This window comes from Miniopterus schreibersii (assembly GCF_964146895.1).
Source record: "Miniopterus schreibersii genome assembly, chromosome: 1".
NCBI lineage: Eukaryota > Metazoa > Chordata > Mammalia > Chiroptera > Miniopteridae > Miniopterus > Miniopterus schreibersii.
The window spans coordinates 90,523,241-90,537,497 of NC_138101.1; the positions used below are offsets into that span (position 1 = coordinate 90,523,241).

Here is a 14,257-nt window from a genome sequence, read left to right on the forward strand (position 1 = left end):
GTAACACTCTAAAAAATAAGACAAACTCTGTCTGATGAGTGAGTGAATGTGTGACAAGCTGGCTGGCTGCAGCACCTTTCCTGCCACCCCCAGGCCTATCGCTGGAGCCAGCTGATAGGCACCTTGTTCAAGTTTTTCCTTTGTCTTATTACTGAATTTTCAGGGCTACAAAAATGTAGAGCTAATCTAACAAACATACATGCACCTACCACTCAGTTAACAAAGAAAAGATCGCTGGCCTATGTATGATTCCCATTTGCACTCATTGTCCTTCCTCCCTAGCATCTAGAGCTCAATTTTTCAGTTTGTGTTTTGTCATCTTTCTCACAGACTTTGTTCTTTGTTTGTTTGCTTGTTTGTTACTTAACCCTCACCCGAGGATATTTTTCCATTGATTTTTAGAAACAGTGGAAGGGAGGGAGAAGGAGAGGGAGAGAGAGGGAAACATCAATGTGAGAAGATCAAAGACTGCTTTTTCACTGCGGTGAATAACTTTTGCAAGCGTCAGGAAACAGCTAACTCCCAGGGATGTTTGAACAGAACCCCAAACCCGCCATGGGCAATCTCTGAGATTTGCGACGCTTGAGCGGCCCACGTGGGCTGGAGCACCCTGGGCTGTAGGTCTCTGTGCGCATGCGCAGTGATGTCAGCGGCGTTGCTTGGTTACCGTGATTCTGGGCCTGGAGATTCTAAGCCCTCAACTGCCCAAGGCTCTGCTTGAACCTTGTGGCGGCGGGCTGTTGGCGAGAGACAGAGACAGAGACAGAAACAGAGACAGAGAGAGAGAGAGAGAGAGAGAGAGACAGAGACAGAGACAGAGAGAGACAGAGACAGAGAGAGAGAGAGACAGAGAGAGAGAGAGACAGAGACAGAGAGAGAGAGAGAGACAGAGAGAGAGAGAGACAGAGAGAGAGAGAGACAGAGAGAGAGAGAGACAGAGACAGAGAGAGACAGAGACAGAGACAGAGACAGAGACAGAGACAGAGAGAGACAGACACAGAGAGAGACAGAGACAGAGAGAGAGAGACAGAGAGAGAGACAGAGAGAGACAGACACAGAGAGACAGAGAGAGAGACAGAGACAGAGAGAGACAGAGACAGAGAGAGACAGACAGAGAGAGACAGACAGAGACAGAGAGAGACAGACACAGAGAGAGAGACAGAGACAGAGAGAGAGACAGAGAGAGAGAGAGACAGAGACAGAAAGAGAGAGACAGAGACAGACAGAGACAGAGACAGACAGACAGAGAGAGTATTGGGCACGGGAGGTGCGAAAAGCGGAGGGGAAGGTGGGGCTTCCCAGAAGCCCGAAGCCTCTGCAATAATGTTTGGTTTTCGGAGGCGTTCGACCCTGGCCCCCTTGGGTCACCCCCCACGCCAGAGGGGGCGCATCTTTGGAGGCGGAAGGCCCGGCTCTCGAGACAGCGACATGGGAGCGATCCACAGAGCGGCCAGGGCCGGCAGCGTGTGGAGAGTGAAGCAAGCTCTGTTTTTCGGGAAAAGCGGCTTGAATGACAGAGACAGGATCAGCAGGTAACAGGGACTGCGAGGCTGGGGCCCGGGGTCCCCGGGAGGAGGCGGGTGGGCCCGGGAGGAGCCCCCCTGCCCGGCTCAGGGGGAGCGCAGGCCGCCTGCCCCGCCCGCTGTCCCGCCTCCCGCGGAGCCGCAGCGCCTCCCGGGGACCTGCCGGGCCCAGCGCTCGGGCCACTCCGTGAGCAGCACAGACACAAGCACAAGGACCCGCTCGTAACTCCTCCTACACACACTCTACTGACAATTTTTAAGCGATTTAACCACATATCAATAATGGAAACGAAATTAAGTGTATACAGCATTTTATATTGATGTTCACACTGTATTCCCATGATAGAGCAACTTCTGGGCTCAAAGTTCTTTAGATAAAACCCAATAACCGTTTATCTCGGGGCACACCTACGTTCCTTACTGAGGGACCTCAGAAGGCACTTTCAGGTGGGAAGATGGCAGTGCCCTTGACTAGGAAGACTCAGTTTCTCAAAATGTGTGCTCTTTTTATGTTTATCAGTTTTACAAACCAAATAAGTATGGTTTTAAAATTTTTGAATTACGTTGGTTATCTTTCATTATTGTCATGAAATTAAGAAAAAATTTGTGTAGCAAAGGTTTGCCCTTCTAGATATCAACATGTGCTATAAATTTCCACAAACTGTTTGCTTACTAGTAGCTGAAAAGACACATAAATGATTGGGACAGAAGGGAAAATGCTCAAACACCCAAATATATGTAAGACTTTAGATCTTGCTACTGGTGACATTTCATGTTTGTAGGAAAAGGTCAAATTCAAAGGGTGGAGAAATACCTGTTAAGTATTTGGAGAAAACGAACTAGATTTTTATCTCCTCCAAGTAAATTCAAGATTGAATTTTTTAAATACACAAAATGAGAAAAGTACCAGAAGAAAACACAAATTCCCACTTATACACTTTTGTTGGTGGTGGCAAAGACTCCAAAGCAAGATTTCTGGAGGTTGCTTGAGCAATATAAAAAATTCAAACCCTCTGTCTATCAGACAATATTAGCAAAATAGAAGAAAACATACTTGCAAAATATTTACAATGTCTGTGTATCAGAGAAAAAGTGTATGTTAATTTTACAGAGAATTCTTTGAAATCAACAAGAAAAAACAAATCTGAAAGTGGACAAAGAACTTTTTGCTTATGTACAAGTGACCAATGGACAAAAGAAAAAATATTTAGTGCCCCTGCTAAAAAAAGGAATTTATGTTAAAAGAGGAGTAAAATAATGTTTTCCATCCACAGAGTTTGTGAAGATGACCAGGGACTGTCCTTATACTGCTGCTTAAAGTTTAAGTTGCTTCTGACTTTTGAAATAGGCAATTTGGTGCTGAGTGCCACGTTTAAAATGTGTGTGTGTGTGGGGGGGGGGATGTATCCTATACCCATCAATTCTATTTATACTAAAATATCTTGATGAAATAATTAGATAAATTACATATAATTTGTTTTTCTCAGCACTGCTTAAAATAGCAAGGTATTATGAAAAAAAATCAGTTTGATTATACATACACACAAACAGACTATCATCTTAGGTTAGCTGAAAATATGTGCAAAATGTAATAAAATTTATTTCTGATCATTCTCAATGAGTATTTTTTAAAACATCTGATTTCTGCAATGATCAGGTACAGAAATTCTAGGAAATATTATTATGAATGAAATCATTCTGGGGAAGAGCAATAATATGAATCTTGCAGAGATAAAATTATTTCTCACTTTCTATTTTGTTCTTCTTCTGAAGACTTTTGGAGGATTGGTATCTCTTGACAACTTTTAACCTCTTCAGAAGTAAAGGAAATATATATATTTAAATTGTTGACACTATAACAGATGTCATCCATTTCTCCCCATTTGATGCCCCTCCACCCAGGCCCCTTCGGCCTTCAACACATTGTAGTCTGTGGCCATGAGCTATCCATATATGCACATATATGTTCTTTGGCTAATCTCCTTCAGTTCCTCCCAACCCCCTCCTTCTGTTTGTTCCATGTATCCATGCCTCTGGTCCTATTTTGTCTGTCAGTTTATTTTGTTCATTAGATCCCACATATAAGTGAGAGCATATGGTATTTGTGTTTCTCTGGCCCGTTTTGCTTAGCATAATACTCTCCAGGTCCACCCATGCTGTCACAAAGGGTAAGAGTTCCTCCATTTTTACAGTTCTATACTATTCCATTGTGTAAATGTACCACAGCTTTTTTATCCACTCACCTACTGATGGACACTGGGGCTCTTTCTTATCTGCCTTTAGAGTGTATGCATATAACTACACATATATATTTTACTTTATATGGCTTTATTACATACAATATGTAAATGATTATAGATTAATCATTTTAGTTGTGTCCTTATGAAAATAAAAGATAAAAAAACTATGCCCTGGCCAGTGTGGCTCAGTTGGTTGGAGCTTCATCGCCATAGCCCTCCCATACACTGAAAGGCCACTGGTGCAGTTCCCGGTCAGGGCACATACCCAGGTTTCCATCCCAGGTCGGGATGCCTACAAGGAGCAGCTTATGGATGTTTCTCTCTTGCTCTCTCTCTTTTCCTCTCTCTTGAAAATCAATTAAAAACAAACATAAAAAAATAATTTTTTAAAAGTTAAAATTTTTGTTGTTGTTGACAGTATTACAGATATCTTCCATTTTCTTTCTCTTTGACCCACCAGCCCCCACCCCACCCACGGCCGTCCCCATACTATTGTCTGTGTCCATGGGTCCTGCATGTATGCATCTATGTCCTTTGGTTAATCTCTTCCTGTCTCACACCCTCACCCCCGAGATGAGATCTGTTATTCTATTTCATGCATCCATACCTCTCAACCTATTTTGTTAGTCAGTTTATTTTTGTTCATTAGATTCCACATATAAGTGATATCATGTGATATTTGTTTTTCTCAAACTGGCTTTTTTCGTTAAATAAAGCAAATATCAGTGATTATTACTATTGCAGAAGTATCATTTTACTTTATAAAAGTTTCCTTTAAAAATATTGAACTCTCCCACTATGTTTATCCATTTTTTCAATCCATTTGTACATGAAATATAACCTGAATGCCTATTATGCAGCAGACATAGTCTACTCAGGATGTTTTCAATCTCTCAGGCCCCTTTCATCCTTAAAATCTTCATGTTGCCCAATATGACCAAAATGAGAAATTCAAAATTGAAGTATTATCACAGTTGAAGCTTATTCTCCCTCCTTTCAAGCAAAAGTATTTCTGAAGGTAGTAAATTGTAAAAGATGACCTTTACCTGCCCTTTTGAAAATGCATAATAGTGTTAAACACTAATATTGATCATTGGGAAGATTTGCTTTCCATACAATCTATAAATCTAAATATTGAACAAAATGAGCCATTCTTTTCATTTAAATCCTGAGTGTCCATTGGTTTAAATTTTCTTGAAAATCAAAGTGAGAATTACTTTAAAAATTCTTGTTTTGTTCTTTTGGTTCTCTTTCCCCCACAAGGCTTTTAAGAATTAAAACTTATTTAAATGCCAACCATTTGAACAGAAATGCAAGAAGCCTGTTGTATCGACCATTATTCACTCAGGGAAAGGTGCCCTGGTTGGTATGATGCCAGTATATTATGTATCAATAAGAATTTTTTAAAACAATGCTGCCAGCTATAGTTGTAAGACATTCTGAATTAAAAATTGGATTCCAGTGTTGGAGATGTGAAAATGTGAGAGAATAAGCATCTTAGAATCATTGAAATACTCAGTATTCTTTCTGATCCTTAAAACACGCCTGCAAAGTAGGTATAATGATACCATTTTACTTAATTGAAATGTTGTCTTTGTAAAGTCGTAGTAATAGTAATAGTGATACTAATATTATCTAACAATTATTGAGCAGTTTTTTGGTGCTAGGAACTGTAGGAAATGCTTTGCATAGATTCTCATTAAAGCAAACTGGTGTCCTGTGAGATAACTACTATTTTTATCCCCGTTTTGTTGATGAGGAAATTGAGGCACAGAAAGGTCAAGTGATAGCTAACAAGTGACAGTTAAAATAGGATCAGACTCAAGCTGAGCTGAATGCCCAGGTCATCCTCTGTTCAGACAGGCTGCTGCTTCATTAATGTGCATAACAAGAACTAGTAAATATTGTACTGTCCCCAGAAGAAAACGAAGGTGTAGGGACAAATGTTTATAATTACCTGAATAATTGTGTATATTGAAATAGTGCCCTCTAAGTTCCTAAAGAGTCCTCTCACTTTCATAGGACTGCCCTGCATGTAGCCTGTGCCTGTGGCCATCCCAAAGTGGTGACTCTCCTACTAGACAGAAATTGCCTGTTGGACCTCCCTGACGCTAAAAACAGGACGGCTCTGATTCAAGTAGGTACTAGCCAACTATGTTAACATGCGATGGATTTGATGTAATCACTTAGAATAAAAATGAATTTCTCTCATTTAACTATAAGTCATTGGCGAAACTTGTGTTTACGTTGAATTCCTAGAATTTATAATCTATTTCTTGGCATAATACTGACAGGCTTTAGAATATCAGAACGAAGAGTGTGCAGCTATTCTGCTAGAACGTGGTGCTAATCCAAATATAATGGACATCAATGGCAACACCGCTCTCCACTATGCTGTCCTTGGTTACAGTCAAGCTATAGTGGAAAAGCTGCTTTTCCACAAAGCAGACATTGAAGCAAAAAATGAGGTATAGATCAAATAACTTTATTTACAAAATATTTGAAATACACATTTTTACTTTAGTTGCAAGCATTTTCTTTCTCACACACATACACTGAACACAGTATTATCAGGCCCTGTCACCATGGCAACAACTCCAAAGCCCAGTCAGGGAGGGCTGGAGAAATGTAGTGCCCACAGAAGGGGCAAAGCTCTGTCTCCCAGCTACCCTTCTACCCCAGGAGGACAACTTCCTCTTAGGGCCTGGCAGTGGGTGGGAGGCCCAGAGCCCAGAGGACTGAAGGCCTGGGGGAGTGAAGTGATGGTGGGGACTCGCTGCTATGCTGGCAGAGGCTTAGGAAATGGGTGCTGCTGGGCACGAGTGGGAGGGGGAGACCTAGTGCCCAGCAGGGGGAGCTGGGTGAGTGGAAGTGGGAGGAGGAAGCCGCAGTCCCCAGGCAGTAAAGGAAGGACAGCATATCATGATAGGTACTGTGATAGGAACAAAGAGTCTTGGAATCAGGACTATAAATATCTGAAGTGGGATCTGGAGAATGATGTTGAAGTTAACCTGTTGAAAAGGGAGTGGAGGGCATTTTAACAGTCAGTGACTGCACAGGGGTGAGAGGAAAGCAGCTCCTTTTTCTTTACTTTCTATATTACATGTTGAAGTTCAGAGGATCTTTTATACGTTTTAATATTGTTTGGATAGATGTCATTTTATAAATCATAAATTGTTTTCACTGCTCTACAGGATGGCCACACACCACTTTCCCTTGCTAAACGTGAAAATAGACATCAGATGGCAGAGTTGTTAGTAAGCAGAGGTGCAAAAGTCGACAACATAAAAAGGTACAATAGCTTGTTCTTCCTTTTTAGTTTGTACTTGGAGAGCACACTTATTAAAGCTGGGGACAGTGAAACAAGAAAGGGCTTAGGATAGAAGAAGCAATAGGAGAGAGCCTTGGTGGGGTTGCTTTGGCTCACTGTAAACTCAGAGAAAAGGGGCCTTGGAGACAGGTTCAGAGGGTTAGCCCAGGGTGAGCTTCCACTGCCCACTGCTCCCCTGGTTGCAAGTCTGATGAGGTCTCATAGAGTTTAGGATATGGAAGCCTGAGAGGGTGAAGAGGGGCAAGGGAAAGCCTCAGGAGTGCTCCCAAGAGGGAGAGTGTGCTGCTGTTTTTGTTTTTAAACCTTAGTATTGATCTAGAGTGGTAACAATCACTCAAATGAGAAAGATTAAATTAACAAGAAGATTAACTTATAATTATATAGTAAAAAATATGAACATATAATCAGTTAGGTAGAAAAACAATTACTCTGACTGGGCAACTGGAATAGCAGTATACTGGAGGATTATATTTATTTCTAATGTTGATTGATGTCATTTGCAATGTGACCTTTTTCATCATTTATTTTATATTAGCTAAAGGGGTTTCATATTAGTTTTATTAATTATGTATTTTATGGACTCTAGCTGATAGTTTACTTGATACAATAGTGGACTTAGTCTCTCTTACAGTTTTTTTAACCTTTACTATGTATATAGTTTTCCTTAAAAGGTGCATGTTAAATATAAATAGTTGATTTTGCGTTTTGGATAATCCTTTGCTTTAAATTGCTTTGTTTGATGAACACTGATATAATTAGGTTATCCCTAAGTGACTGTGAAAACTGCTACCAGATATAGTCTGGGCTCATCAGTTATTATTCTCTTTCATTTCTAGTATATTTTGATGTTTTTAGTTTTTATTGGTATGGGTAGAAGGAGAAAGATAACTTTAATTGAATAAACGCTTCCTTTAATGGAGGCAAGTTATATGTGAGTGATAAAGAAAAGAGACAAGGGCCTTCAATTCACACAAAATGGGGTTTAATGCCCAGCTTTCCTGCTTGCCAGGTGTATGACCTTGGGAATGTTTCCTAGCATTTCCAAACATGTTTCTGGATATTGCAAGGAGGATAGTAATATATCCTTCAAGGGGGATTGTGTGTAAGACTATCTAGTGGTTTTATCGTGTAAATATTTACTTTAAAATGCTAGTTAACAGGAAACTGAGGTTTAAAATAATTTCACTGTTAACTTTTTGTGGAGCAGGTAAGATTTAAGGCAGTTTGGGAATGGGAGTGAATTAGTCTATGTCATCAGTCAGACTCCAAGCAAAAGGCTAGACTAGTTTGAAGTAGCAATGGGCCAGATTCTTTATTTCAGGATTTTTAAGATCTTTATTGATAAGGATCCTAACATTATCCATTTCATTCCAAGTGGAACCTCTATGCATGGGGTTACAAATAAAGTCACATCTTTGGTTTTTCTAAGTAGTTACTTGGGGTCTTGAAGTGTTCATGTTAGCAGAAAAATGTGTATTTGCTGGGGGCTATCTCCTATACTCTCCCCCTTGAATTTTGTAGGAACCTAAAGGATTCCCTAAGTCCAAGGGAGACAGTCTCCTTTCACAAGTCAGATGGAGATGTAAAAAGGACATTCTGATCTCTCTGTTGTTTCCATTGGTTCTATTGCTGCAGAGTTGCCATTGAAACAGGTCCTAAGTCATAATTGACCTTTGCTCCCAGGCTGTCCTTGCTGATCCAGATTCCTGAGAGTTCATGTTGATTCACCCTTGGACTTGAAAGTCACAGCATTTTATAGTTTACATACATATGCTTATATGCTCAGCCATTATTCTAATTACCAGCACTGTGTTCTGGCAGCTTGGCTTCCTAGCTTTAGCTACCCACAGCCTTCCCCTGACACTGAAACAGCTATGTGTAGCTCACATATTAGCCCAGACCTTCACAGATGAGTTACCTTTTGAGCTTCTTGTTTGTTTTTTCCTGCCAGCAGGTATTAGATGGAACGACCATTCTAAGCTGTCAGAGAGGTTCAAATAATGCTGCAGGAAAAGACCAGACTTTCCTTTCTCCTTTGTTACCAGATCTGTACCCCATGGTCGCTTTATATCCTGTAGAGCATCTTTGTTTAGGTAGTGGAAGGTCCCATATCGCCTTTCCCAGAATAGTAGGTACCAACTTGCCTGAGATTCCATAATTTCAGTTGTCCCCTCAAGTGATATCTTTGCCATAATAATGACACTTTCCCAAGTGACTTGAATTTACCTCCAGTTTCAAAATATTTTAAATTATGCCTCACCTGGAAGTCAGTCAATAGAAAGCTCTGAATCAAAAGTAGGTTATTGGGCATGAGACTTGCTAAGGGCCCATGCGTGCCTCATCAGTATCCATGAGTGACAAGTAGGATTCTAACTCGCAAGCTAAATGGGGGTGGACAAGGAGATTACGCATCAGTCTCATAAAGATCTGCTTCATCACAGTTTGAGTAGGTAGAGAAGGGAGAGTGGGAGTCCAGGCCAGGTTGTGACTTCTCCTAGTTTTCTGCCGTTGGGATGATTAACTACAAAAATAGGGGAGTATTTTGATATCTGACTTCATGAAGAAATGTAATTGTAAATAAATTTTGTTGCAAGTTATATACTAGTTGAGATACCCTGAATTACAAGCCATGAAGAAAGAACAGTTAATAACCAAAATTAATATTTTCTAAAAACTGCAATATTTGAATGTTAGAAACTATGAAAAACCCACATTGGTGTTTATTTGGGATTCCAAAATAGTTTCAACAAATAAAGATCATGAACTGGTTTATTCTTTGCCTTACTCTTTCTCTGAACATGTCTTTTTGCTGTACTATCTCATATAATCATCCTAATAGCCTTCTACAATAAGGCAGTAAGATTCATATTTTGTAGAGGAGGACTCTGACCCAAAGAAAAGTGACTTGTTTGAGAACAAACAGCTGATGGTTATAGAACTATGATGTCTGACATGAAGACACTTGCCATTATGTCAAGCTGACACTAATTAATTCACTGAAAGATATGGCCCTCAAATCATGACTATTTCATGTAACTTTCTTTTAAGTTATGTGCCTAATAAAAAGTTTGTAGAACTTACAAATTTGAAGTGTATGGTATAATTAAAGTTTGAATATTAGCTCTGATATTACCTGAAATATTCTAAGATTTACTACATTTGGAAAATATTTTGCTTTAATATTAATACAGTAATATTATTTATCACCATTTCTTTACACATAGTTATCAACAACAAAGTACTGAATATGAAGGAGAAAGGCCATCTGTAAAATGTTCTGAAAAAAACGATCATGGTAAGACTTCTGATAGTGAATTACCCTAAGTGTCCCCACCATAGATAAAGAGTAAGGAAGTTCTGATAAAGAAAGAACAGTTAAAAACCCACAATGTGTAAGATAGGTGTATAGTATTCCTTAATTTCTTCCTTAATAAAGTAGTATCTAGTATTATTTAAACACTTAATTGTAGGTGATTTAAAATCTGGAACAATATTGTTTAAAAGAAGTCATTTATTCATGAATTCTAATATCCTATATGATATCGTTACATAAAAAAGTAAAAAGATTTAAGTTAGGATGTAGTATATTTCCTCAATAATCACAGCATAACAAATTGGACTTGTTAAATATAGATGTTTTGTTTAGTGTTTACAGCAAATAGATTACACTTAGTAAATGAATACTTGTTATTACATAGTGATTTGCCTCACTAAAAAGTCACTAAAACTACAAACTCAAAAACACTTTCCTGGCACCAAAAACAAAGAGCAAACGGTAAGAACTACAACATTTAGCCAGAGTGAAACAATCCCAATGATACTGGTTTTTAAACCAGTATCTTCCAATAGTACAGAAGTCAGAGAGGCAATGCCAGTTGAGAAGCATAGGTTATTTTACATATGATACCAATAAGGTTTCACTATGATCAACTTCATTCCTCAGAAGTCAAAACAGAATGAGGCATGTTGACTTCATTAGAACAAGATGATCCTTCTGTTTGTTGGATAATTGTCATGACAGTGTAATTTCCTTAGAACCAGACGCTCTGTTGCCATTGGTTAAAGATAATCATAATAAATATTCAAATAGCTCAACTTGGGACTCAACAAATTATAATAAAACTAGAAAAAAGTTTCACATTAACAAAAATGCCAGTGAGCTACCCAGCTCTGGCACTGAGTTCATTGTGCGATGTGAACTGTATGAGGAAGCCTTGGACATAGTAGACCTTCATCAAGAACTTGTGTAGGTTGGTTTTACAACCAATAGGAAACACAAAGATGCAATAGAGTTTTAACCTTGAAGGTGCTGATAGTATCAGACAGCTGCCCCTGGTTTTTATCTCTGTATTTTTGAACCAGAATTTTCAAATACAATTTCAAAATTCAGTTACTCATTGGTCCACTTCATGGTTTGCTATTTAATTCTCACATATCTTAAAATAGTGTTATTCTGATTTTACAGAATTCATTCCATTTACAATGTAGGTCTTTTTCTAGGCGTATGTCTTTCTCGTTTGTTTTACTTAAAAAAATCTTAATTTATGATGGAACGACGATAGTTGCTGTTATTTCCCCCCTGTGAAAGCCATTAAGAGCCCATGTTTGACTAGGGCAGTTGACAATAGCAAAATAAAGCAGAGAAAGAACAGAAGTCCAGTTCACACGCTTTCATGAGGATTAAGCGCAAACAGTTAGTAGAGGGAGAGAAATCTAAGACAGTTGATTAAAAGGTCTCCAGCGTGTGCACTGGCCTGTGAATTGGACATGGAGAATAGGACTTTATCAGATGAGCAGGGAAGGGCAACAGTTCAACAGGAAAGACCAGATTTTTCCCACACATTTTGAGTTTGTTGGAATATCCATGGGTAACTCAGCCTACATTTTGGATACAGTTACTTTGATTCTTTACCTTGTCCTGTCAACAACTACCTTGCATGGGAGAGCCATGTTTGTAGTGTCATAAGACATTAAGAAAAAGTTTAGAAACAAAGAAATAGAACTCTGTCATCATTAGAACACTATTGTACTATCTTTGAGAATTATCCTGTTACTCTCGCTACCCCAGTTACTTGATAGATTCATAACTATTGTACAAAGAAATGAAACCCACCTTAGTTGGAGAAAATTGCCAGTGTGATGTTTCATTATCCTATAGGAACTTTCATACTATAGAACGTGTTATCAGTGATTAGGATTCTGTTATATTTTCAATAAATAGAATTGTTGCTTATTTCACATTATTTTCTGACATCATCGTTTCATTTATCTCTTTCGTGCTTTTATTCAAATAGATCAAGAGGAATGTTTGGTAGAAGAAATAAGAATAACCAATTCCACGACTGGTATGTGTGAAATTACCTTCTGCTTCTAATCATGTAGAATGTAACATCACCCATCATAAATGCCACATAATGCCATTCTGTTAGGGGTCCCTAAATTAAGACTTTGAACAAGAACATGTGTAGGTTGGTTTTGCAAATTATAAGAAACGAAAAGATGAAATAGTGGTGACTTTGAAGGTGCTGATAATATCAGAAAGCTGTGCCTGGTTTATTCCTGTGTTTTTTTGAAACAGAATTTTCAAAGAAAATCTCAAAATTCAGTTATTGATTGATCTTAATGGTTTGCTATTTCACTCTCAGATGTCTTTTAGGTACTAGGTGTTATGCTGATGTTCCAGAATTCAAACATTTAAAAAACTGGGTCCCTCCCTTCGAAGACCTTCTTATTACCATTGTCATTTCTATTATTTCCTATACTTTATTCAGTGCCTACCAGGAGCCTGAGCAGACTAGGATCTTACTCTTGTCATTATTCTTTTGCATTGATGTGTAGTATGTGCCAGACACTTCAAATCTATGGTGAGAATTAGAGTTTTAAAACTGTAGGCGAGGGGTCGGAGGCGGCCTGGAGCCCGCGAGGGCGTCCACGGGGAGGCTCCGGGCACCGGCTCCCCGAGCCCGCAGCCCGCCCTCTGGAGCCCCGCAGGCGGGTAACGGGCTCGGTCGCGGGCAAGGTCGGCGGGTTCGCGCGAGCCCCCCAGGAGGGGTCCTCCAGGACTCAGGCCCTCACCCCCCACCCCCGCAGGCGGGCACAGCGGGCAGGTGCCGGGGAGGCCGACCCCGCCCGGGGCCCGGGCGCTCACCTGGCCCAGGCGACAGGGCAGCGCCCAGCGCAGCCCGGACGAGCGCCGAGGTGGCCGCGCCTCCCGCGCCGTCCGCGTTATGCCCCGCGCGCCCGGGAACGAGCCCGCGCCGCGCGAGTCGGGCCCTGCCGTGCGCCCCAGTCCCGCCGCCTCTGCCTCCGCCTCCGCCTGCAGCCGGCCCGCCCGGTCCCGCTCCGCCCGCCCCTGGCTTCCCCGGGGACATGGCAGGGGCCGCAGGCACACGGCGGGGCCAGAGAGGCGGTCGCGGGAGGGTCGTGTCCCTGGGCGCGCAGGAGCTTAGCGGGGCGGAGCGAGCGGCGCCCACCCCCCTTGCGCAGCGGAGGGATCCCGGGTCCCGCTGCTCCCGCGGCCCCCGCTGCCTTCCGCTGCCTCCCCTGCGCGTCCTGCGGCTCGGGCCCTGGGGAGCTGCCGCGAGCGTGCCCGCCCTCCGCTCCCCTCCCCCTCGGAATATTGATCACTTCCTCCCGCCAGGTCGGACAGGGCCCCCAGCCCGCGGCCCCTCGCTGCCTCCGCCGCAGCCCCTGCCCCCGCGCAGCCCGTCCGGAGGCGGGGAGGGGGCAGCAGCGCGCCCTGAGGGCGGAGGAAGCGCCCCCGCCGCGCCAGCCCACATTCCTGGGACCCAGAGCCCAGGACACCACGATGCTGGCCCCGCGCCGCAAGCCCGCACTGGCAGGGGCGCCCGGCCTCGGTTCGGCCCCACCCCCGGGTCCGGGTTGCCACAAGCTGACCGAAAGCCCTGCCGAGGGCACAGCCAGGCCTGCATTAGCCAGCAAACCGGGGGAGGCCTGGTCTACCTGGCCGGTGGGCGGACTTGGGGTGCTCGAATCCCTAAACTGCAGGAGACGGTGCTGTGTGCTGCGTTCTCCACGCCCCCACCCCAGCCAAGGGGCAGAGAGCCTGTGACCAGGCCCCAGCTCTGCCATATGGTGCACCTGGCTCTGCTGGCACCACCGCTGTGTGGCCTGGGAACAGGCATTTCGCCCCTCTGGGCCTC

General features: G+C 42.2%; 1 protein-coding gene and 1 long non-coding RNA gene across 2 annotated transcripts in view; both read left to right on the plus strand.

Moving 5' to 3' along the window:
* LOC308567816 (putative ankyrin repeat domain-containing protein 26-like protein) overlaps positions 1 to 14,257 on the plus strand; it is a gene marked incomplete at both ends in the record, with an annotated part of 466,689 nt that overhangs the window by 120,302 nt on the left and 332,130 nt on the right. The gene's annotated exons all lie outside the window — the stretch shown is intronic.
* LOC308557959 lies at positions 6,163 to 10,366 on the plus strand. The gene is made up of 3 exons (XR_013998913.1): positions 6,163 to 6,231; positions 6,958 to 7,055; positions 10,319 to 10,366. It is a non-coding gene; the product is annotated as an uncharacterized lncRNA (long non-coding RNA).